This window comes from Pinus tabuliformis, chromosome 1_2, assembly GCF_031772625.1.
Source record: "Pinus tabuliformis cultivar Carrire ecotype Pingquan chromosome 1_2, CPIR1, whole genome shotgun sequence".
Lineage (NCBI taxonomy): Eukaryota > Viridiplantae > Streptophyta > Pinopsida > Pinales > Pinaceae > Pinus > Pinus tabuliformis.
The window spans coordinates 525,719,402-525,742,694 of NC_142298.1; the positions used below are offsets into that span (position 1 = coordinate 525,719,402).

General features: G+C 39.6%; 1 pseudogene; it reads left to right on the forward strand.

The window, feature by feature from the left end:
- Positions 1 to 23,293, forward strand: part of LOC149206644 (mitochondrial phosphate carrier protein 3, mitochondrial-like) — a 111,620-nt pseudogene that overhangs the window by 17,720 nt on the left and 70,607 nt on the right.

Genomic DNA, 23,293 nt, shown 5'->3' on the forward strand with positions numbered 1-23,293 from the left:
CTACTCAGAACTGGTCAAAATTGGCTCACCTGCTCCATGGTCAAAGTGCACTGCATCCCACCTAAATGCACATGGGAGGTGCGATGCATACTGAAAATCCCTTCTATGGGGTGCGATGGGTGAGATTGGACAAATGGCAGGGTCAATCTGTGAGGTGGAGGATCATGGAATCTTCCAGAAACTTCTCCTGTGACACTTGCCTCTCTGCATTCGCCCAGGGATGAGTAAGAGATCATCAATCTCCAAGTGGAATCAAGAACTATCAGAGAGAGGACACTAATCAAATCTCAAAAGCTGACTCATCCCCCTTGCAAATATCTATATATGGATCCCTCATCCCAGAGATCAAGAGGCTGGAATTTTATATCTTGTAAGGAAGTGCTACTGGTTTCTTGGTGCAACATCATAGTGTTGGGTGATCTAAGCTTTTCATGAGGTGAAGAAGGGCTTTCTTGCTGAGAGGATGACGTTGGGTCAGAACAATTGGTTGTAATCCTCTTTGCTATTCTTGATTATTAATAAAGCTATTCAAGTTTTCCTCCACATTCTTGTATGATTGATGATATGTGCATTTGTGTGGTCAATATATATCTGGTCCTATATTGTTTATGATAGTAGATCTCTCTTCTTGGATAGTGTTATGCTGCTTTGATTCCACAGGTGATCTTTGAAGCTAGGTAGACGAGGAAGCGAGTGGTAAAGATCTATCAGAAGGGAGAGGAATCAAGTAAGGAACCAAGCGCAAGACAGAGGTTGGTCTCCTTTATTCCCCTCTTATCTACTTCTCATAAAGGAAAACGAAAGTGGTTTTAGTTTGTTTGTTTCTAAGGTAGTTACCAGCCTTAGTGGGACTAGCAGCTCTGCATAGACACTAGATTTCCCGATAACAAAATGGCAACTCCACTGGGGAGTGAATAGATTGCTTGTTTGTCTATATTTGTTTTCTTTATAAACTTACAGACGGAGCCTGAAGTCAAGCCAGCTAGCCTTCGAACTACATTTACTATGCAAGCGCAAAGTAGATCAATGCTGCTTCAGTCTATCTCCGGGTTTTATTTATGAACTGAACAATCGCTTTACAAGTTCTCTAATTGCCCTTGTGGTGGCTCTAGTAACCTCCTTAGATCTACCCCTGTGATTTATTTACTGATTATCACTTGCTCGGCCTAAATCCCTGAACTATGCTGCAAACTGTGATCAAGAACTGGATCAAAAGTCTCACACTGTACCATCAAACCCTCTCTTCAAGGATATCAGTATGCATCGCACTTCCCGTGTGCTGTAGGTGGGATGCATACTGGAATCCCTGTGCAACAGGTGCGCTGATCAGAAAGGGCTAATTTTTCCTCCAGACTTTGGTTTTTTTCACTCTTTTCAGCTGTATTAAGGAGTTTTGTTGTCTGTAGTCAATATACCTCTGTTAGAAACCCCCTTCCTTGCCATTATTCTGCCTCCATTGTGCAAAGAACTGTAAATATTTTTATGTATTGTGAGCCATTTTTAGTTCTCTTTTACAAAGAAGTAGCGTAATTGAACTGTCATTTCTTGATCTGGAAGTGTCGCAAGTGTCGTTTTCAGTCATAGAAGAGAATCCGATTGTTCTTGATAGTCGATTACATTGTTACTCTTGTATTTGATTTGAATTAATAGTTTTTCAAGTGTCGAAAGCAAGTTTTCAATTCCAAATAAAAAAGTGTCGTCATTGTCTTCATTTTGTCTTGAAAAGAAACTTGTTAGTAATGTCGCTTTGAAAAATAATTCAGATTTGCGCTTAGCTTTCTTTTTATCATTCACACATTAAGAAGGTTGAAAAAAATACATGCATGTGCATTCGCATTTAGACTGCTTGTTGGTTTGATTTAGGACAGTGCATATAGTGTGTGCTCCCTGCTCTATGTTGAAAGAATATCGTCTCTCCTTCCTTAGTAGCTAGGGTTTTCATTGCAAAAAGAAGACTAAACGATTGTTTATCATCTTAGATTGCATTTTAGGAATTGTATATCTACATCACACGGTGAACCTGAAAGGAAAATTTCTTAAGCAAGATCAACTGTAAAATAAATTTAATGAATCTAAAAACGCTTTGGAACCATAACACACAACATTTAGAAGTCTAGGCTAGAGACGTATCCCGGCGTCGTAAAGCCTGGTAACTGTTGTTTTCATTGCTGGTTGGGTGATTCCTCCACTTTGAGATGACAAGTGCCAGTATGGACTTGTGCTCCCATGTACTGTCGAGTATATATTGGGAGACCACAATAGGCTTTATCCTTTATCCATAGGAAGCCGTGTCTGCCACCCTATCGATCGCAATGCACTAAACACAGCATTCGGGAAGATTGACTGCCGTACCGTAAAAAGTATTCTACAGTTTTGCGATTGGTTTGGTAATCCCTCTGTCTAGATTTCCAGAGTAGTCTCTTTCGTTCCTTTTTAGAATCCTTAAAGGAAAAGGTCCATCTGAGCACTTGTCACTTCAAGCTCATTAAAAATCGAAGGCGACTAGAGTCATCTTTTGTTTTTTCTCGACTCTTATAAATTGAAACAAGAAGTTGTGTCAAATCATCTAAAATTCATTTAATTCAAAAACATATTTCCCCTTGATTTTTAGTTGATCGAGTAATCCGCAATCGTGGAAGAAAGTCAATTGAAACCCTGTCTTTCGCAGAGGCTTACGAGTCAACCGTCTTTTTCTTCAGAGTCAAAACTATTACGGATGAAGTGAACTCGTTTAACCGGTTCCAAATCCCCTGGTAAAGTTAGAACAAGTGTTCCAACACCATCGAAGACTCTGGTTACTCCAAACATTTCTTGTATCCCTACCTTTACAGAAGAAGTTCCGTAGCCACCAAAGGACAGTAGAGCTGATCCTAGTGTGAAGGTAAACACTTGTATTACTGAACCAACTCCATCTACAGCTGATTCGGAAGGTGTTATTACCCAAACATCTGTCGATGCAGATTCTATACCTTCTTTGGCACCAGAAATATTTTACAGACCTGACGGTCTACCTCTTCCACCTGGTCTGATTGCTATAGAAGAGTTTGTGGAAGATCCTCCATCTAGTACTCCATCGCAATTTGGAGTCGGGATCACCCTGTATCCTTCTTCATCAGAAATTAGTCTATCGTTATCGGAAGCTCCTGTAGAATCGCTAGGAAATATTTTTAATAGACTAGAAATGTCTGAACATCCGTCAACATCTAGGACTGTGTCATCCGACACAGCAACGACAGAACTTCCTGCTGTCACTCCAACAATGTTCGCCGGCATACCATCTGTCCCAACTAGCTCTCAATCGCTAGATGGGGCCCACCCAGGGGCTATTTCGACAGTATGGTGCGTTCCCATTTTTTCATCCAGAATAATATCCGGGAACTCTTATGTTGAGTCTCAGCAAATTGATCCTTCACAGTGTCAATTTGGGCAGTCCAGTCCTCAAGGACAAACCATTCCTTTGAGTACCAGATTACCGCCATATGGGGGGCAATATACCCTTTCATTGTCTCCTCTGGGAGGACAACCATACGAGTGTTCACAACAAAATTCAGGTTATACTGGAATTAAATCTAGCGGTTGGGTGCCAATACTGCCTCAACAACCAAGAGTTGTACATTCGATGCAACAATGTTTACCTATGTCAAATATACCAACTATGCCGGCTATTGTGATGGTGTTGCAAGTACAAGCGTTGCCTGTTGTATGCCAACCTCAGAGTTCTCAGGTTGTAATGCAACAGCCTCTTGTCCCTGCGACTCAACCACAATCGCCAACTAGTGGAATGACATAGGCCCAAACGGGTACAATTACACCTCATCTTGGTCAAACAACTAGTATTGGACAATAGCACATGGCTTCACAACCATGGCTGGTGCAATATCAACAACCGCAATTCCAACAAGTTTACCAAGGATCTGAGCAACAAATCTTTGCAAATAATGGGCAGCCGTATATTCAAAACAGTCAAAATCAACCATTCTACAATGGTTATGCCCATCAACCTTATCAAAGTTACCAGCATCAAATGCATTATGCTGGTATGCAAAGACCAATTGCCCAGGCAATTCCATATTATCTGGGTATGCTTCGCCAAACCTGAATCAACAGTTACCCTTCGTGGCGACTTTAGAGTTACCGGATCTAAATCGGCTAATGAACGATCCAATTGCTTACGCCCCTTGGTGGCCAACGATTCCGCATAAACTTCCATCAGATATTCCTAAATTTAATGGGAATCCGGGTGAAGATCTGTCGAATCATGTGATGACATTTCATCTGTGGTGTTCATTAAACACCCTAAACGATGATTTGATTAGGCTTCACCTTTTTCAAAGAACGTTAACTGGTCTGGCAGTAAAATGGTATATCAAATTACCTAGAGCTTCGTTTGATAACTTCAGTACCCTAGCCACAACCTTTTTAACCCATTTTCAGTTACCCATAAGGTACGAAATGGGAACAGAACTTCTTACCAATTTCAAACAAATGATGGCCACTCACATATCCAATCATATTCATGAGAGGCGACGTCACCGTAGAATGGTAAAAACGTATGTTACTGATCAGCTTTTAGCTGAATGGTTTATTAAGTCATTGTTACCTTCCATTACAGAAGATGTGGCAAAGGGAGGAGTCGTCACTGAAGAGCAAGTTATTGCTCATGCGAAATATTTAGACTTGATTTATACTCAGTCTGGCACGCTCTATGATAAAATCCCTGACGCTCCCAGACCAGAATTTTCCATTCCTCCTCCTCCTAAATAGAATAGTGACTCTCATGCTAGCGATGGCGTGATTGGTACGACAGACACGAAATCAAAAAAGGCTACATCTAAAAAGGCCCGTAAGATTTCTAGTCAAAATGCAAAACAAGAACTTCTTGCCTCGGAAGTAAATGTCATCTCAATAGACAAAGGCAAAGAAACCAAGCAACCAGGAGGCAAGAAGAAAAACAAAGGGAAGAAGAAGAAACAGGAGGAATCATCACCTAAAAAATCTTCTGCAAACCCTTCTAGAGATAGGAAACCAAATCATCCATGCTTTATATGTGATGAGGATCATTGGACATCAGATTGTCCATATAAATCTGAGCTTAGAAAATTCTTCAAGAATACAAAAACCTTGGCAGTATTAACTGATCCGTTTCTGAATCCAGGAACAAATATGGTTGCTAGTGACAATGCTTCCCAATACCAAGTACTTATGTTGTCCGTTTCGAAGCACCAAAATGATGCTTTGATGTCGATAAGGAATAAAGATTACGGGAATCCACAACTGTCAAACAACAAGGCTAATGATCAACCTAGTAGTTCGACAACAACTTCGACCGAAGTTGTGCCACTCATCTTTCCCGAGCTAACGATAAAGCCGCCAAAGGGAGTAGTACACAAATCTACATTTAATCTTCATGCTAGAGCAGCATAGCATTATAATATAGTAGGGGACTTGGCCCAATCGCTGTCTGCTATGTCGACACTTGAGGTACCGCAAAATTGCCCCTCCCAAAAGCAAGCTTTATTAGCAGCAATAGGTGGGATCGACCCAATGGATTCCAATCTTGTGGCCTTTGATCATAAAGGATATGACCCTCAGTTACTAGCTCAACTAGGTTTCCTTACTCAGGTGAAAGCCCTCAACAAAACTGTTCATCGAACAATTATTGATGAGGGGGAATCTACATGTATTATGTCGATAAGTTGCTGGAAAGCTTTAGGATCTCCAACCTTGTCACGATCTTCAACGACATTAAAAGCATTTGATGGATGAACATATACCCCATATGGGATTTTAAGTAACTTGCAAGTTGAACTGGGGGGGGAAACAGTAGAAATAGATGTTGAAGTAATCGACGGAAACCTCAATTATAACATCCCACTGGGAAGGCCCTGGATATATGCTATGGCTATGGTTGTGTCAACCTTCTTTAAGAATATTGCATTTCCCTTTCAGGGAGGAATTACAATCGTCGACCAACAAACATTTCTCCCCAATAGTTCCCAAGTTACGAGAAGCATTCCGATGATCCATGGAAGCCCCCATTCACTTCAAAATATCAGAGTAGGCCTACTAAAAGACCCTATATTAATGGGGACTTTTGCCCTTCCTCCTCCAATCAATCTGGCGGAAGTGCCAATGGTAGGAACCTGCAATATGATATCTTCTATTCAAAATATCTCAGAAAATGATATTAACATGGATCATCTGTAGGTATTGCCTCCAATCCCAATAGAAATATTGTAGCAATCAATGTTTTTGGCATGGGAGGCAGACCCGAATCAACGCTCATCAAGCGTTTGGATAGATAGGTCTAAGGAATATAGCACCCCTTCAGATCCTTGGTCGCAAGTGCATTACACTGACGAAGGAATTGTTGAGTCAATGATAATTGACGGGGCACCATGGGAAAATTACCACCATCGTTCCCATCTTCCGAATTGTCAAGAAGATAATCTTGATGACCTTCATCATCCTTCAGTTTTTTATTTCCTACCAAATACTGTAAACACGGTGGATTTCGAGTGAAACTTGTCCAATATTGAAGAGACTATTGCCATAAATATCTCGACCAAAACAGATGTTGTAGAGAATATTTATGTTGGCAAATGTTGTTCACCTTTAGAACTGGAAATATATAACGCTCTTTTTCGCGAATTCAGAGATGTCTTTGCTTGGTCATATGATGAAATGTCGGGCAATGACTCGAGTATTGTTGAACATGAAATAAAGATGTATCCAGATGTCAAACCAGTACGACAACGGCTATGGCAGGTGCACCCCAAGAAAGCCGCTGCCATCAAGGCAGAAGTTGAAAAACTTCTCCATGCTGGTTTTATTTACCCGGTTCCTCTAACCGATTGGGTATCAAACATTGTTCCTGTAATGAGAAAACAAGGAACGATTAGAGTATGCGTCGATTATAGGGATGTAAATCAAGCTTGTCCAAAAGATAACTACCCTACACCCTTTATTGACCAGATAATTGACGAATGCGCCGGATGTGAAATCTTTTCATTTATGGATGGATTCTCTGGGTATAATCAAATAAATATCCGCCCACAGGACTAGTCAAAGACTGCATTTATTTGTCCGTGGGGCACATTTGCATATCGCAAGTTACCCTTTAGTTTAAAGAACGCAGGGGCAACATTTCATAGGGCAATGAATTATGCCTTCCATGACATCAAAAACATCGTTCAACCATATCTCGATGATCTTCTGGCTCATTTGTGAAAGTGGACCGATCATCTACAGCATTTAAGAGCAATATTTCTACGTTACCGACACTACAAGATACGACTCAATCCACACAAATGTGTGTTCTGTGTTAGTTCTGGTCGTTTACTTGGCTTTGTAGTCTCAAAGGATGGGATTCGTCTCGACCCATGTAAGGTTCAGGCAATCATAAATTTGCCTCCACCTTCAAATTTGCTTCAGATTCAAAAACTCCAAGGGAAAGCAAACTTTCTGAGGAGGTTCATTCCAAATTACGCTAAACTTGCTAAAGGTTATACGTGTCTATTGAAAAAAGAAGTACCCTTCGTCTGGGATCAGGTTGCACAAGATTCCTTTAATGTTTTAAAGGAATCCCTAATGAAAGCATCATTAATGTATGTTCCTGATTATCAAAAAGACTTTAACCTGTATCTCGCTACAGCAGATACAACCACCGCAATGGTTTTAGTACAAGAATACAATGGAATTGAACATCCTATATATTATTTGAGTAGAAACTTAAATGATACAGAAAGAAAATATTCCTATGTTGAAAAGCTGGCTCTCGTAGCTGTTCAAGCGATACAGAGATTTCGACACTATGTCCTCTTTCGAAAAACTACCATTTTATCAGATTGCAACCCCATGACTTATATATTGTCGCGGCAGTTGTTGGGGGGGAATATTCAAAATGGATAGCAATTCTTCAAGAGTTTGATCTGGAATTTGTAAAATCCAAATCGAAGAAATCCCTGGTATTCGCGGAATTACTATGCGATCTCCCATCGTCATCCAACGATGAAACATCCGAAGAAACCATCGTGGATGAATCTTTGTTTCTTATATCTTCAAGCAACCCGTGGTATGGAGATATAATCATCTATCTCCAAACCCAAAAATATAGGTCTAATACCTCTCGCTCGGAACAAAAACGTATTTGATACCAATCAAAAGACTACATGATCGTCACTGATATGCTTTACTGTCGTGGTGTTGATACAGTTCTGAGGAGGTGCCTCACCCATGAGGAGGCCGAAAAAGTCCTGGATGATTGCCATTCAGGCGCGTGTGGGGGACATCAATCTAGTTAAGCTATGGCGCAAAAAAATTTATGAGCAAGATACTTCTGGCCAAAAATGTTCAAAGATTGCATAACCACAGTTAGAAATTGCCATGCATGTCAAATTTTCGATAGCAAAACCAGAAGACCACCAGTACCACTGCAGCCCATAGTTGTTGCTGGGCCATTCGCCAAATGGGGCATAGATTTTATGACATGTAACCCCACCTCGACCGGGGGCATGGGTATATCATAGTCGCAGTAGACTATTTCACCAAATGGGCCGAGGTGATGCCTACATTAAACAACACCAGCGAAACAACTGCCCTTTTCTTTTTCAATCATGTAGTCACCAGATTCGGCGTTCCACAGGACATAGTCACAGATCATGGATCGCATTTTCACAATCACATGATGGTTGAATTGGCTGCCAAATTAGGGTTGTCTCACGACGGCTCTACTCCATATTACCCACAGGCCAATGGACAAGTTAAAGCAATCAACAAAGTCCTAAAGCGGATGCTGCAAAGGATGATTGGAGTCCACAAAAGGAGTTGGCACCTGATCCTGTACTCAGCCTTGTGGGCATACTGAACGTCGATAAGGAATGCAACTGGGTTTACACCCTTTCAACTAGTGTATGGCCTAGAAGCAATCTTACCAGTTCAGTGTGAAATCTCGTCCCTCAAACTCGCAATCGACCTTCTCCCCGGAACTTCAGAAGAGGAGGTTCATTTCTTGGAACTAATCCAATTGGATGAAACTCATTGTGATGCCATTTTGGCTAACGAATCCCATAAGAAACGAGTCAAGGCGTAGTTCGACAAGAATGTCAAACCCTGTGTCTTCTCAGAAGGTGACTTGGTCTTACTTTACGACCAAGAATCCGATAAATTAGGAGCAGGAAAATTCAAGTCTTTGTGGATGGGCCCCTATATTGTTAAATGCGTATTAGCAAAAGGGGCCTACGAGTTAGTGGATTATGATGGGATTCCACTGGCGCAACCCCATAACGAGTTGTACCTTAAACGTTACTACGCATGATTTAGTGTAGTAACCCCTATGCTTTTGTTACATTTTTGTTTTCACTAAGAGTAATTGTTTTGGTCGAGTAATCCACTTTTTACATTTGTCGCAGATTTCGAACCTATTGGAATCTTTTGTTGGATATGCCGACAGAGCGAGTCGTAGTTCGCAGAACCTATCTTCTGCAGCCTGGGCCATTTTTGATCCGAGCGGCGAGTTAGTAAGTTTCAGAGGGGTATGTATTGGTCGGTCAACAAATAACATCGCTGAATATAGCGTGTTGATAGAACTTCTCTATGATGCCATCTCACATGGCATAAGCCAACTTGTTGTTAGGATGGACTCACAAGTCGTCATCCTACAACTCAATGGTATCTGCTCCGTCTGAAATCCAGCTATCTATCGCATGTTCCTAAGGGTCAAGAATTTGAAAAGGCAATTTGATTTTATTCAATATCAGCATATTTCCATAAACTTAAAAACATTAACAGATTCATTGGCAAATTATGTGTTAGATAGACATTTGCAACATTTATAAAAAGGAGCATTTCATCAATATTTGCATCAGGATCATGTAACTTAACCAAAATAAAACTTTGAAAATCAAATATATATATATAACTGTTTATGGTTTACACATAATGTTCTGTAACCAAATCAAAGATTGGTCAGATGACCCAAAACTCAAAACACTAGGGGGCACCCTAGTCTAATGATGCTGGTGATAACAAGTCACCGCCTGTGCAATCATGCGTAAAAGCCTAGTCCATCGACTCGGCACGACGGTAGTATGTCGCTGCAACCTCAGAGGCAGCTTGTCAGTCCTCACATCTGGAATACCAAGAGTGAGGCCTTCGACCTGATCCTGTAATGCTGAAAGAGTCTTGGCCACATCAAGGTCGCGAAGGATAGCCCTTCCCACAGCCTCTCCTGCTGGAGTGGCAGCTAGCACTCTCAGGTGTACTACTGGCCGAACTGGTCCGACATCTGCATGAGCACATGAGTTTTGATTAGTCCTAATAGAAGAAAGCACAAGAACATTATAAAAGAAACGATAAATAGAGATATGGTCAGAGAATTTACCGATGACACCCCACTGCTCGCCAGCCGACAGTACCAAATCTGGATCACCCCGGAAATCCATACCAGCATATGGATACTCTGAAAAAACCATCTCCTGATGGTTGAACCACTCGAAGAAGGTATCAGAAAAGGAAACCTGAGACTGACCAGCATGTCTGGCCATAAGGTCGACCCATCTCTGCATTCGTGGCTCAGTCGGTGGAGGTAAACCATGTGAAACATACTGTGGCTGCATCAGCGGGATCTTTTCCAAGGCAAAAGTGATCAAAATAGAACCATATCCAAAGTTCTTCAATCTTCCATTTTTCACCTTGGTCAGTTGTTCTTTCATCACAGAGAGTACTGCATAAAACCAGTTGAACACCTTTGGTTCAAGGCATTCCAAGGCATACTCCATATAAGACCTGTTGGCCACATGAAGAGCCGCACTACCAACTAGTCTAGCAAAAGTAAACAGAATGGTCCTCAAGGACCTGTCAGTCACATCTCGGATGTTGATCTTGCCGTCCTTACTTGGCTGAGATCCCTCTCTGCAATACCAATGAATGCAGTCTCTCACAGATTCACCCCCATGGGCTGAACCTGATAATGAGATAGGGGCACCACGCCTGGATAAGCTGGTCAAAAAATAGATGTCCACGATAGTCAAGGGGATGGATTTACCCCTAATCTGGAACACCTGGTTGGTAGGATCCCATGCATCGAGAAAATATTGCAACAAGTTGATTTGTTGCCTCATGCTAGAGATGCGGAAAAACTTGAACAAGCCACAGTTCCGCAGTGCATTTACCGTAACCGAATCATGTAAAGCAAGCATGTCCTCTTCTTCATGCTCACGTTCTCACCATGTAACATGCATTTTTCTCCAATGAATCTATGAAAACAAGCAAGAGAAGAGTCAGGATCCTGATTTAGTGAACAACAGGCAAAAATTTCCATGAAAAATTGTGCACAAATTTCCCTCCTTGCGCCCATCTCACCGCCAGCAGTGTTTTGGGTGGGATGCATGCTGACTAGCCAATGGCCAAGCTAGCATGCATCGCACCTTTTGATATAGAAGAGGTACGATGGAGCCAGGGCGAGTTTTTCAAACCCCAGAGGCTTAGAAAAACCAGAAAACATGCTCAGAATTCAAAAAGGAAAGAATGAAACTGAAGAGCTCAGGTTTAGCTCCTACCTAGTCCAGACGGCGCCAAGAATCGTCAACAGAATCTCCCAGAATCAGCTAGTGAAAATCAAGGGGAAAGCACCTCCAAAACTCCAACAAACCAAAGTTCAAATGAAATGGTAAAATGAGAGGTAAAAAATCACTTTTAAATTACTTTTCACGTAATTCAAGTAAAATATTAGTGTTTTGACTCATTTTTCAAACATATATTGTTCGTTTCTAACTAGTTTGATGAAGCAATTGAGCAAGCAGTACAACCTTTGAAGGAACAAAAGTTGCCAATGGTAAAATCAAGATAATGAATGACCATTATATTGAGCAGTTTTAATGTGGAATTCAAGCTCGTTAAAAAATAAACATAAGCAATGAGAAAACGTTCCCCCAGAGTTTAAGCTCACTAAAAAATGAACCAATTTCTGGTAAATAACCATTGTGAATGCATTATCATCAGCCTTTGAAGCCTTGGTCGTGTTCTCATCATCACCCCCACTCTGTATTGGCCGATCATTCACCTCCATTTGATTGTTTACCCTTTTTGAGGAACAGCTGTGAAGAGTGATCCTATTAGCCATCCTTGTGACACTACCGTGATTGGAAAATTCCAAACCTTACCTGGAATTAGTTGCTACCCGAATTTATCACTCGTTCCTCGAAAAACGAGTCTCCTTTAAGCTCTTTTCATCTGACTCATAAAATATGAAAAGATTGCCGAGCAATTGGCCTCTCCAACTCGTTAAAGTGACCGGAAGTGCTATCCCTCCTTTAGATTTTATTCTTTTTGGACCTGAGGGATTATTACATAAAAATATCGAGCGCTTGTTTTGTTCGGCTCGTTAAAATTACCAAAAATTCACTATCGCTAAGCTCGTTGAAACATAGCAATGGGTTTTCCCGAAGGGAAAATTATAGAACAAGCATATGTTATCCTCCTCAAGCTTGACAAAAATAAAGAGGTACTGGTCAGCAATGACTGGGGAAAAATTGGGAAGAAAACTTGAAGAAACTTTATTGGTAGCAAGTCGCTCTTGAACATGACACTTTCACTCCGCATCCGAGTTGGGTTGGGTTGTTCCGTTCACTGGTCGTATCACCATTGGTCCATCACACCATCCACATTTGGGGTTAACGCTACCAATCCATCATGTTAGTGTCGCCGGTATGTTCAATAGAAGTCGCTCAGAGAATTCGCCTGTGTCTCATCCACTGCAATACGTTTACTCTCCATTCTTTCATGACCGCCACCCTGAACCTTATATCATCAGATCGTTTTCACCTCCATTAAAATCATTTGCTCCGTTCCATGTCATAGATGTGGGATTCATTAAGGCCCTCCTACAACGGATCGCCTCTTGTCAACATCAGCTCATTATCCAGGAAGTCAATCTAGGAACAACCCTTTCAGTACTTTGAAGCTTGCATGCCTCAATGGCAAGTTTCTCACTTCCGGCGACAGGTTTACATCAATGGCCTTCGACCTAAAGATTTTGCATGGTGTTTGACGCCAAGTCTCTTATTCACACCACGTAAATTGTACTGTCGTACCTTGAGGGTTATCATCATTATCGGTGATTCCTCTCACGCCTGTTAACGGCTTACATCATTGGCTGGTAATCAGGCGATGTCTTTCCATGTTCGACTCCAGAACATCTCTCACATGGATCGACTTGTACTTTGAGTGAAGATTGAACGAGATTGAAGACCCCGGATCTAGTTTCATCCATCCGGGCTGCGATATATATTCAGGAAAATAAAGACATCAAATGTACATCATTGCTGCACAAATAATCATCTAATCCAAGGGATGATGGCTCTACCAGAATCATCAGTCTGCACTCAGACAATTGTTTGTCTTATGTACATGAAAATGAATTTATAAAGCTAAGCATGGGAATGCCCGCCTCAGCTAGATCATGAAAATATAATGAAGATAATGTGTTGTATTGTATCTTATTACAGGTCGCCTTCCAGCTCGAAAAAACTTCGGATCCTCATGATAAAGCATTTCACTCAACATCAAAAGATTAACGACCTCATGCTTTAGGGGGCAACTGTTATAGACATTTTTGGGAACTGCAACCCCAATCATAAATGTCCATAAACCAAGGGCTCTTAATTCCCTAAAAGTGTTGTTCCAACCCCTAAAAGAACAAGGTCAGCTGATTACATCATCTCCCAGAAGTTCTCCATGAAAAACTACTCAGAACTGGTCAAAATTGGACCATCTCACCTGCTCCATGGTCAAAGTGTGCTACATCCCACCTAAATGCACACGGGAGGTGCGATGCATACTAAAAATCCCTTCTATGGGGTGCGATGGGCGAGAGTGGACAAATGGTAGGGTCAATCTGTGAGGTGGAGGATCATGGAATCTTCCAGAAACTTCTCCTGTGACACTTGCCTCTCTGCATTCGCCCAGGTATGAGTAAGAGATCATCAATCTCCAAGTGGAATCAAGAACTATCAGAGAGAGGACACTAATCAAATCTCAAAAGCTGACTCATCCCCCTTGCAAACATCTATATATGGATCCCTCATCCCAAAGATCCAGAGGCTGGAATTTTGTATCTTGTAAGGAAGTGCTGCTGGTTTCTTGGTGCAACATCATAATGTTGGGTGATCTAAGCTTTTCATGAGGTGAAGAAGGGCTTTCTTGCTAAGAGGATGACATTGGGTTAGAACAATTGGTTGTAATCCTCTTTGTTATTCTTGATTATTAATAAAGCTATTCAAGTTTTCCTCCACATTCTTGTATGATTCATGATATGTGCATTTGTGTGGTCAATATATATCTGGTCCTATATTGTTTATGATAGTAGATTGATGTTCTTGGATAGTGTTATGCTGCTTTGATTCCACAGGTTCTCTTTGAAGCTAGGTAGACGAGGAAGCGAGTGGTAAAGATCTATCAGAAGGGAGAGGAATCAAGCAAGGAACCAAGTGAAAGATAAAGGTTGGTCTCCTTTATTCCCCTCTTATCTACTTCTCATAAAGGAAAACGAAAGTGGTTTTAGTTTGTTTGTTTCTAAGGTAGCTACCAGCCTTAGTGGGACTAGCAGCTCTGCATAGACACTCGCAAGTGGTGCGTACGTTGGATCCCTTGGCGATAGTGTTGCCAGATGGATTGCTGACTATAGAAGCAAAAGCTGACAGGGCCACTATCAGTGCCCTCAAGAGGATTGGGCTAAATTTGGCTACTCTTCCAAGTGAAGACCTTCACACCTTGCAAGATGGTGTGATCACGGAACTTGAGGCTTGGGAACAACATGCCCTGAACGTTATCAGTGAGCAGAAGATGAACAATGCTCAGTTGGATGTACAAAAAAATTCTACCATTGATCTCCTTAAGGCCACCACGGAAAAGAATGAGCACATGACCAAGGTGGTGGCTGATGCATGTAGGACTGTTCTGACACTAGATATACCTGAAGATGCACCGGTGGATGTCAAAATTCAGAATCTCACTGTTGGAGTGTGCGAAGTGAGAATAGAGTTGGCTAAGGTTCAGTTTGAACTGAACCTTAAAACTACAGAACTCGAGTTGAGGGCCCAACCTTTGACTCCACCAGAGATTAAAGAGTAGCCCGCGGGCGCTGTCAAAAATGCAGTGGTAGTTGTAGATGTCGTCATGAAGGAGTGCACTGCACTCTTCAAGTAATCACTCAAAGTAGTCATCAACCTACAGGAGGATCCCAATGTGCAGAGGCTGGAAATAGAGGCGTGTGAGTTGCAACAAAGATATGATGAGGTTAAAGTGACGGCGCGCACTGTCACCTTTATACAAAGGTTAGCGAAGCTGTAGGAAGCAAAGGCATTGAAAGAATAGGTGGATGCAGCCCAACGCAAGGATATAATACTCAAGGCTAGATTAGGACCTTGGCCAGAGGAGGCCTATGTACTCACTGCCTCCATTGAAGGGAAATTGGCACTTCTATAGGCGACACAGCAAAAAATACAAGCAAAGAGTGCAGAGCCAACGACGGAGTAGTTGGTCGAGCATGTGAAGCAGGCGGCAACATAGTGCACTGCCAAAGTCGCAGTGGTACAGGTGGAGCTGGGAGGTCTTCACGACAAGATTTCCACACTAGTAGAGTGACTTGAGGGTGAGTCACCAGATTTGTGTTATGGCCTTGTTGGGAACGGGTTCCCTGGGGTCAATTTTGGGGTTAAAAGCCCAAGTTTTGGGGCTAAAGGCCCATGTTTTGGGGCTAAAGGCCCAAGTTTTGTGTAAAAATATGTAAATTCTCCACATTTTGTGGTCGTGGAGTGCGAAGATGTAAACAGTCAAAAAGGGTTTCCACCCTTAGTTTAGATAGTTTGTGTCAGCTTGATATGCCCTTGGTTCACAGGCCATGGGAATGTATTAAAAGGAGAGTCTTAGACAGTCTAAGGTGGTTCATAAGTTTTGGTAGAGTTCGGAGTAAGTTTATGGGTCTGTGGGAGCTAAGAGCAAAGAGTCCTAGCGTAGGAAGAGGCTTTGTAGCTGAGTGCGTAGAGGCCTAGGGTAGAAGTCTGCAACTTAGTGCGTGGACCCATATAGCTGTGTGTGCAGGGTAGTCAGAGTCTGTACTGGAGATCTAGATTATCAATAAAGAGAAGTATTCTAGAATTACCTGTGTATTTTACTTCTGTTAATTGCATGTGATTATGCTAGATTGAACACTGGATTTATGTTTTAATGCTATTCTGATCGCGAATCTATATGTTTCTTTTCATTATATGAACGCAAGTAAGAATATCTCTTTATGCATAATAATTATAATTACCTATTAAGACTGTACAAAACTAAGAGAATCTAAGTAAATACAGAAGTAAGAGTAATTACAAAGGTGTGTAAGTTCCTGATCTATCTATTTAGGGTCCACGAAGGATGATCAGAGACTTTCATGGAGGCTTCAAGGATGAATAAGAGAAATACTTTGATAAGCCCTAAAGGGCTTATCGGTCTGCGCGAAGGAAGGGTTAGGGCATATAACTGACATCACAACCATCTCAGAGTGTGGAAACTTGCTTCCTACATCCCCCATACTGCTTCGGGTGAGACTTCAATCCATTGTCTGCAGATTGATGCCGAAAGGGCCAATAGTGTAGGGATTTTCTTGGCTACTTATTGTTGAACCTAGGTCAGGGCCCATCAAGCCAACACCATCCAAGCTAGACTTAATTGAAATTTTTTTTGCAAGCATATCATCCCACTCCCAAGCACTTAAGCAAGAGTAATATTGTTGGTACCTTTCCAGTCCTAATATGCTAATGGAGGAAAACGTGGTGGGATTTGAATTTGCTTGGGGTGTGGGGGATAACAACTTATCCTCATAACCATCCAAGCTAAATGTAGTTTTTAACTACAAAAATCTACTTACATTATACATTTGTATACATTAAATTGCACCTATTAATTTGGGGATCTATTAAAGTCATAGTGAGAATGTTAGGTCCCTATACTACTAGTGTAACTCCTTATTTTTATTAGTGAAACCCCCTTATTATATTGTTGTGCCCATGTAGTCCCCATATTTTTATTATTGTGCCCCATAGAAGCCCACTATTTTTGTTATTTTTCCCTTACATTATTATTGTTATGTTGGCTTTGATTATATTATGACCCCTTAGACTCCTATATATGGAAAGGAGGTCTTGTCATTTGTATCATCCTAGAATTGTTCATTTGTATAATGTAAAGGAGGTAGCCCCCTTGAAGAGGCTTATTTTGAAGGCATTTATCTATCTTTTCTATCTTTTTGTGAGCTGGTTTCATAACATTTGGTATGAGAGCTTTGGATTCTAGGGTTTCGCTGCTCCAAGCAGGTCATCGTGAAATTTTCACTATAACTTTTTTTTCTCCGACATTTCAGAAGCGAAAATAGAAATCCATTTGAGCCGAAATCATTTTGAACCTCGGGTCCAAATTTCTGATCTGATATGACCTGAGGAAGTTAGGGTTTTTTAAGCTCTAGAATTCCATATCAAATAGGCCATCATGGAATTTTCGTTCTAATTTTTTTTTCTTCAAAGTTTCAGACTTTGAAATTAGAACACATTTGAGCCAAAAACCTGGTGAAGCTTGGGCCCAAATTTTAGATCTTTTTTTGTTATATTTTTGGAGATACGATCCAATACATTTAGGGTTTCTGCAAGCCCTGGAATTACATCCCAAACAGGTGACCTTGGAAAAATAATCATAACTCTCACTCTGAGCATCTGATTCAAGTTTCGCAAAAAGTGACAGAAACCAAATAGACTGTAGTTTGTTGGGTATCATTTTCGGAACCTAAGGTTGAAACAGTGACACGTGACACTTTGTACAAGTTTGCTCTCTGAACAAGTCTATAATCAGGTCATCGTGGGAGATTTGACATAACTAATGCTTGGATATTCAAATATTGATCAGACATACATGGTTAGAAAGAGGACTCAAAGGGCTACCACAGGACATAATTTCAGACCTTAGATATCCACAATTTCATAGATCCAACAAATTCAAGATCGAGGTAGTAAAAGCACTAAAAAGAATGACTCAAATCAAGAAAATAGAAACACCTAGTAATCAAAATTGGATGGATGATTTGAAGAATGTGATCGAAGCTAAGATAAATAGGTTTATCTATTCCATGGAATCTGATATCAATGATATGAAATCATATTGGAAGAAATTCATGGAAGATTTGAAGAAATACATGGAAGGTTTGAAGGAAGGTGGGACAAAGCTACTATAAGAAAGGCCTCCTAATGGCGAAAAGGTAGTAGAGGAAACTCATGATGAGAACAAAAGTAATGTTAATCATGATTTCATAGAATCTAACGTTGGATTGAAGACCCATCATATTCCAAAGGTAGATATGAGGAAGTTTGATGGCAAGGATCCCGTAACATGGATACTACAGATGGAGAAATATTTTGATCTACATAATGTGCAAAACACACAAAAGGTACATATTGCATCTTTATATTTAGAACCGAATCAGTTTGTATGGTATAGAGGGATTTTTTCTCATAAACAACTTGTCACCTGGTCAATTTTCATGGAGGAAATGATATCACATTATGAGGATACAAAGAGCAACACCTTCTTTAGCCAAATGATAAATCTCAAACAAAAGGGTTCAATGGCAAAGCACATTGAGGACTTCCAAAAATTGAATATAAGGGTAAATGATATTCCAGAGAAGCATAGGATTGAAGTCTTCATAGGGACTTTAAATGATAACATCCAACATGAGGTTCACCTTTGGGAACCTGATTCATTGGAGAAGGCATATAGGTTGGCAAGAAAAATTGAAAGCAAAATTATGGCAACAAGGAATCCTACCACTCATAACTATAAAGATAGAACTGTTGTTGCTCCTATCCTTTCACCACCTACAAGGTTGATGCCAAAACAATTGGAAGAAAAAAGAGAAAAAGGGCTTTGTTACAATTGTGATAGAAAATACACTAAAGGTCATAAGTGTGCTGAGAAGAAATTAATTTACATAGATGGGGAAGAGAAGCAAGAAAAGGTAAAAGAAACGTCAAAAGAAGAGGATATACACTAACCATATCTTGTAATGCATTGACAAGAATTACTACTCCTCAAACTCTCAACATAGAAGGGAATATCAAGAAGAAAAGGGTAATAGTGTTGATTGATTCGGGTAGTACCCATAATTTTATTCATTGTAAGATAGCCAAGGAATTGAATTGATTCCTATATCCAACACCAGAGTTCCAAGTGATGGTTGCAAGTGGAGGAACCATAAATTTCTCTGGAAAGTTCCATAATATCAAGCTATCCATGGGAGAATATGTATTGAATAGCCCAATGCTTTCCATTCCAATGGGTGGTGTTGATGTTGTACTAGGAGTCCAATAGCTAGAATCCTTGGGTACAATAGCTTTTAATTTTCAAGAGCGTTTCATGAAATTTTATTCAGAAGAAAAGGAAGTTGAATTAAGGGGTATCACAGAGAAACAGGGAAAGATAATCAGCACTAATAGAATGAAAAAGCTTCTAAAGAATTAACAATGAGGCGTAATTGCACAATTATGTTCGTTAGAGGTTCCCACATCGAAATCATCTATTTCTCTATATCTCCAAAAATTCTTGGACAATCATTCCAAGGTATTTGAGACTCCCAAAGGCCTCCCACCTATTCTTGATCATGATCATGCTCTTCATTTGATTCCACGAAGTGTTCCTCTAAACATGAGGACTTACAGATATCCATATTCCCAAAGGAGTGAAATTAAATGTATGGTTGCAGAAATGCTAGAGGTTGGTATAATTATCCAACCAAATTTGATAAACAAAGCAAGGGATGAATGGAAGAATGAAAAAGCAGGGTGGGAACTCATTCAAAAGTTGCAGAAGATCCCAGTTCAAACAATATTTCCAGAACTTGACAAGGAAGGAAAAATCATATTGGAACCTAACGCCGTCACAAAACCAAGAAATCAGTAGCTACAAAATCGATCAATTTCAGAGTATCTCATGAAGTGGAAGAACTTACTCGCTAAAGATTCCACATGGAAGGTTCATAATTTTTTACAGCAGCATCCAAAACTACTCAAGCATTGAGGACAACACTTTTTGAAGGAGAGGGGCATGTTAGTTCCCTATACTACTAGTGTAACCCCTTATTATTATTAGTGCAACCCCCTTATTATATTGTTGTGCCCATGTAGTCCCCATATTGTTATTATTGTGCCCCATAGAAGCCCACTACTGTTATTATTTTACCCTTACATTATTATTGTTATGTCGGCTCTGATTATATTATGACCCCTTAGACTCCTACATATAGAAAGGAGGTCTTGTAATTTGTATCATCCAAGAATTGTTCATTTGTGTAATGTAAAGGAGGTTTCCCCATCGACGAGGCTTATTTTGAATGCATTTATCTATATTTTCTATCTTTTTTTGAGTTGGTTTCATAACAGAGAAAATGGTTTCTGCAATTGGTTCTGGAATCTGTATACACTTGAAATATGATTTTCAACTACAGGATATATCAAAGTCTAAAAGTTTCTTCATCTAGTTCTATATGCATGTATTTCTTAACAACTGAAGAAGTTTTTTTTTGTGTTTCCATTAATTTCTAACAAGGTTCTTATTATGTAAACTATTTTCTGTGGGGAAAGAGAATATCCAAAACTTTAAAAAATCTTACCTCAAGAACTAGTGAACATGCACATGATATACTTGTTGGGAAAATAGGCATTCTAATTTTCAAACAAGGCTTCTAAAACAAAGGATCCCCATTTGGATAATGAATCTTCTTGGTTGTCATTGAGGACTTGGATGACATGGATGCTCGACAAGACTTGCGGCTTGCCTTAATAAATTAATCTTGAACACATGAAGGTGTAAATTAGAAAATCAAATAACATGCATGTAATTTTGGCATCATTTTTTGGAAATTGAATTTTTTTTGTGACTAAAAAATTGTTGCAAGTGAGACTTTGAATTTTCTGTGTCCTGCAAAATATGGACATTATTCTTAGCTTTATTTAAGAATTTGACATGATTATAGAAATAGTTTTTGACCGATTTTTTTCCTTGAATATTGAAGATATGATTTGTAAACTTCTAAGTTCTTTTTTTATCCTTTCCTAACTAAATTTTTTACATCCCTTTTGTGTTTTTTGTTGTTACATTTAGATTGACCCTGTGAAGTACAAGAGCATCTCCATTGGTTTCGGTGTTTTTCTTCAAAACCAAAGAGCAATGGGTTTGTTCAAAGATTGGGTTCCAACTCTTCTTGGATATAGTGCTCAGGGTGCTTGTAAGTGTAGAATTTATGAGTTCTTTTAGAAGTAATTCTCCGACATTGCAGGGCCTGAATATACTTCCAAATACAATACGTTGATCTACTTGGAAGGATCTTCATCTGCAAAATTTATTGCTGATATTTCCCTTTGTCCTTTTGAGGCTGTAAAAGTTTGAGTACAAACACAACGTGTCTTTTCTATAGGATTATATGATGGGCTTCCAAAGTTTGTTAAATCAGAAGGAGTTCTTTGGTGATTTTTTCTCCCTTTCTTACATATTTTCTGTCAATTTTGAAAAAACTTTCATGTAGTACTCATGAAACTCTATTGTCTTTCCTCAATGATTGTAGTTTGTACAAAGGTATTGGTCCACTTTGGGGATGCCAAATTCCTTGTAAGTACCAAATATCACAATTCCTATCATCATTATATATATTGAAGCTTTCTATAGAGTATTATAATAACCTATGATCCTTAGGGGTCGAATCTCCTTTTTGTGTTTATAAATATATTAATATATTGGCATACAAGTGATAAGTACATATATTGAGGCTTTCTGTAGATAATTTTATGATAATCTATACTCCTTTGGAGCAAAATTTTTCATTTTAATGTGTCTTTTAATCTACTTAGAAAATTACATAATTTTATAAGAACTAGACCTTTTAGTAATTGTTATCAAATGTCCACCCAACCACTACTCCAAACATGTTTTATCTAGGTACATTAGTGTTATGCTTGTGCACTCTAACAAGGTTTTTTGGTGTATCATTGTATCATCATAGATGTTAGTTTAAAATTAGACTCCACTGACATCTTTGTAGTGGGCCTTTTGTTTATTTATGAATGATAGTATATACATATGTTAGGTGCTAATATTTTTCTATTGGTATATTCTTTATAGGTATGCCTCAGTTTGAAATAAGTTTCCAGGATACACATTAATTAATACTGCAAATGATTTTAAGCGAAAACAACGTCTGACCCGCTTAGTCAACCTTAATAAAATCCAAAAGCTATAAGAACTTTATTGAGAGAACCATGTCAAATTTTGTCAGCATTCCTTTATTCTTTTCCAAGCTGCGTACAGTCACTTGAGCTACCATTATCTAGTAGATTTTGTGTGTCTACCACAAAGCTTACTTGTTTTAACTTCAACAACTTGAGACAAGCCGTGTGAAGTAGAACCAACTAGAATAAGAGCTGGAGCGAGCTAGGCAACAGGTGATGTTGACAAGGTGCCCATGGTATGCTTTTCAGTGGTTGTTAGGAGGGTATTTGTGTTGAATCTAGGTATTTTTACCTGCAGGGAATTTATATTGGAGGAAGTTCTGGGATCATATTTCATCTACAAATGGATTTGTTGATGCAGGTAGCCCCTTAAGTGTGGATTTTTATTTTGAAATACTTAATTGCTTTATATACAATATTCATTGCACCCTCATGTATCTTGCAACAAGTTCATTTCAACTTGTTGAGGTGGGGGAATTGATTAATTATTGCTATGCTATTATTCAATATTGAAGAATACTTCCTAAAGAGGAGTTTGTATGATGAGAGTAATCACTAGCAGATATGGAAGGCCTCACACTGTGGAAAAAATATGCAATAGTACAGTTTAATGGAGTAGTAGCAGGAGGATAAAAGAGATAATTTTGTGCGTTGAAGTGACATATAGATTTTCCTTTAAGTCTATGAGATAGAGAGAGGTGGGAGGGGGGCGAGGTTACTTCTCATCACAATGCTACCACAAATGAATGAAAAAGATAAATATGGAAGAGATGACATCTCATATTTGGGTATTGGGATTTGGAGCATTCCAGCTTAGATTGGTAGGTTTCTGATATTTAAACTCCAAATAACTACAAATTCATTTACTTTGCAATCTTGAATGTCCATATTATTTAACGCAACATGGATGAATTACCTTATGGTTCAACAGTTATCACCAATGTGATTGTCTTACTGGAGACACCACCAATCATTGTCCAAATTAT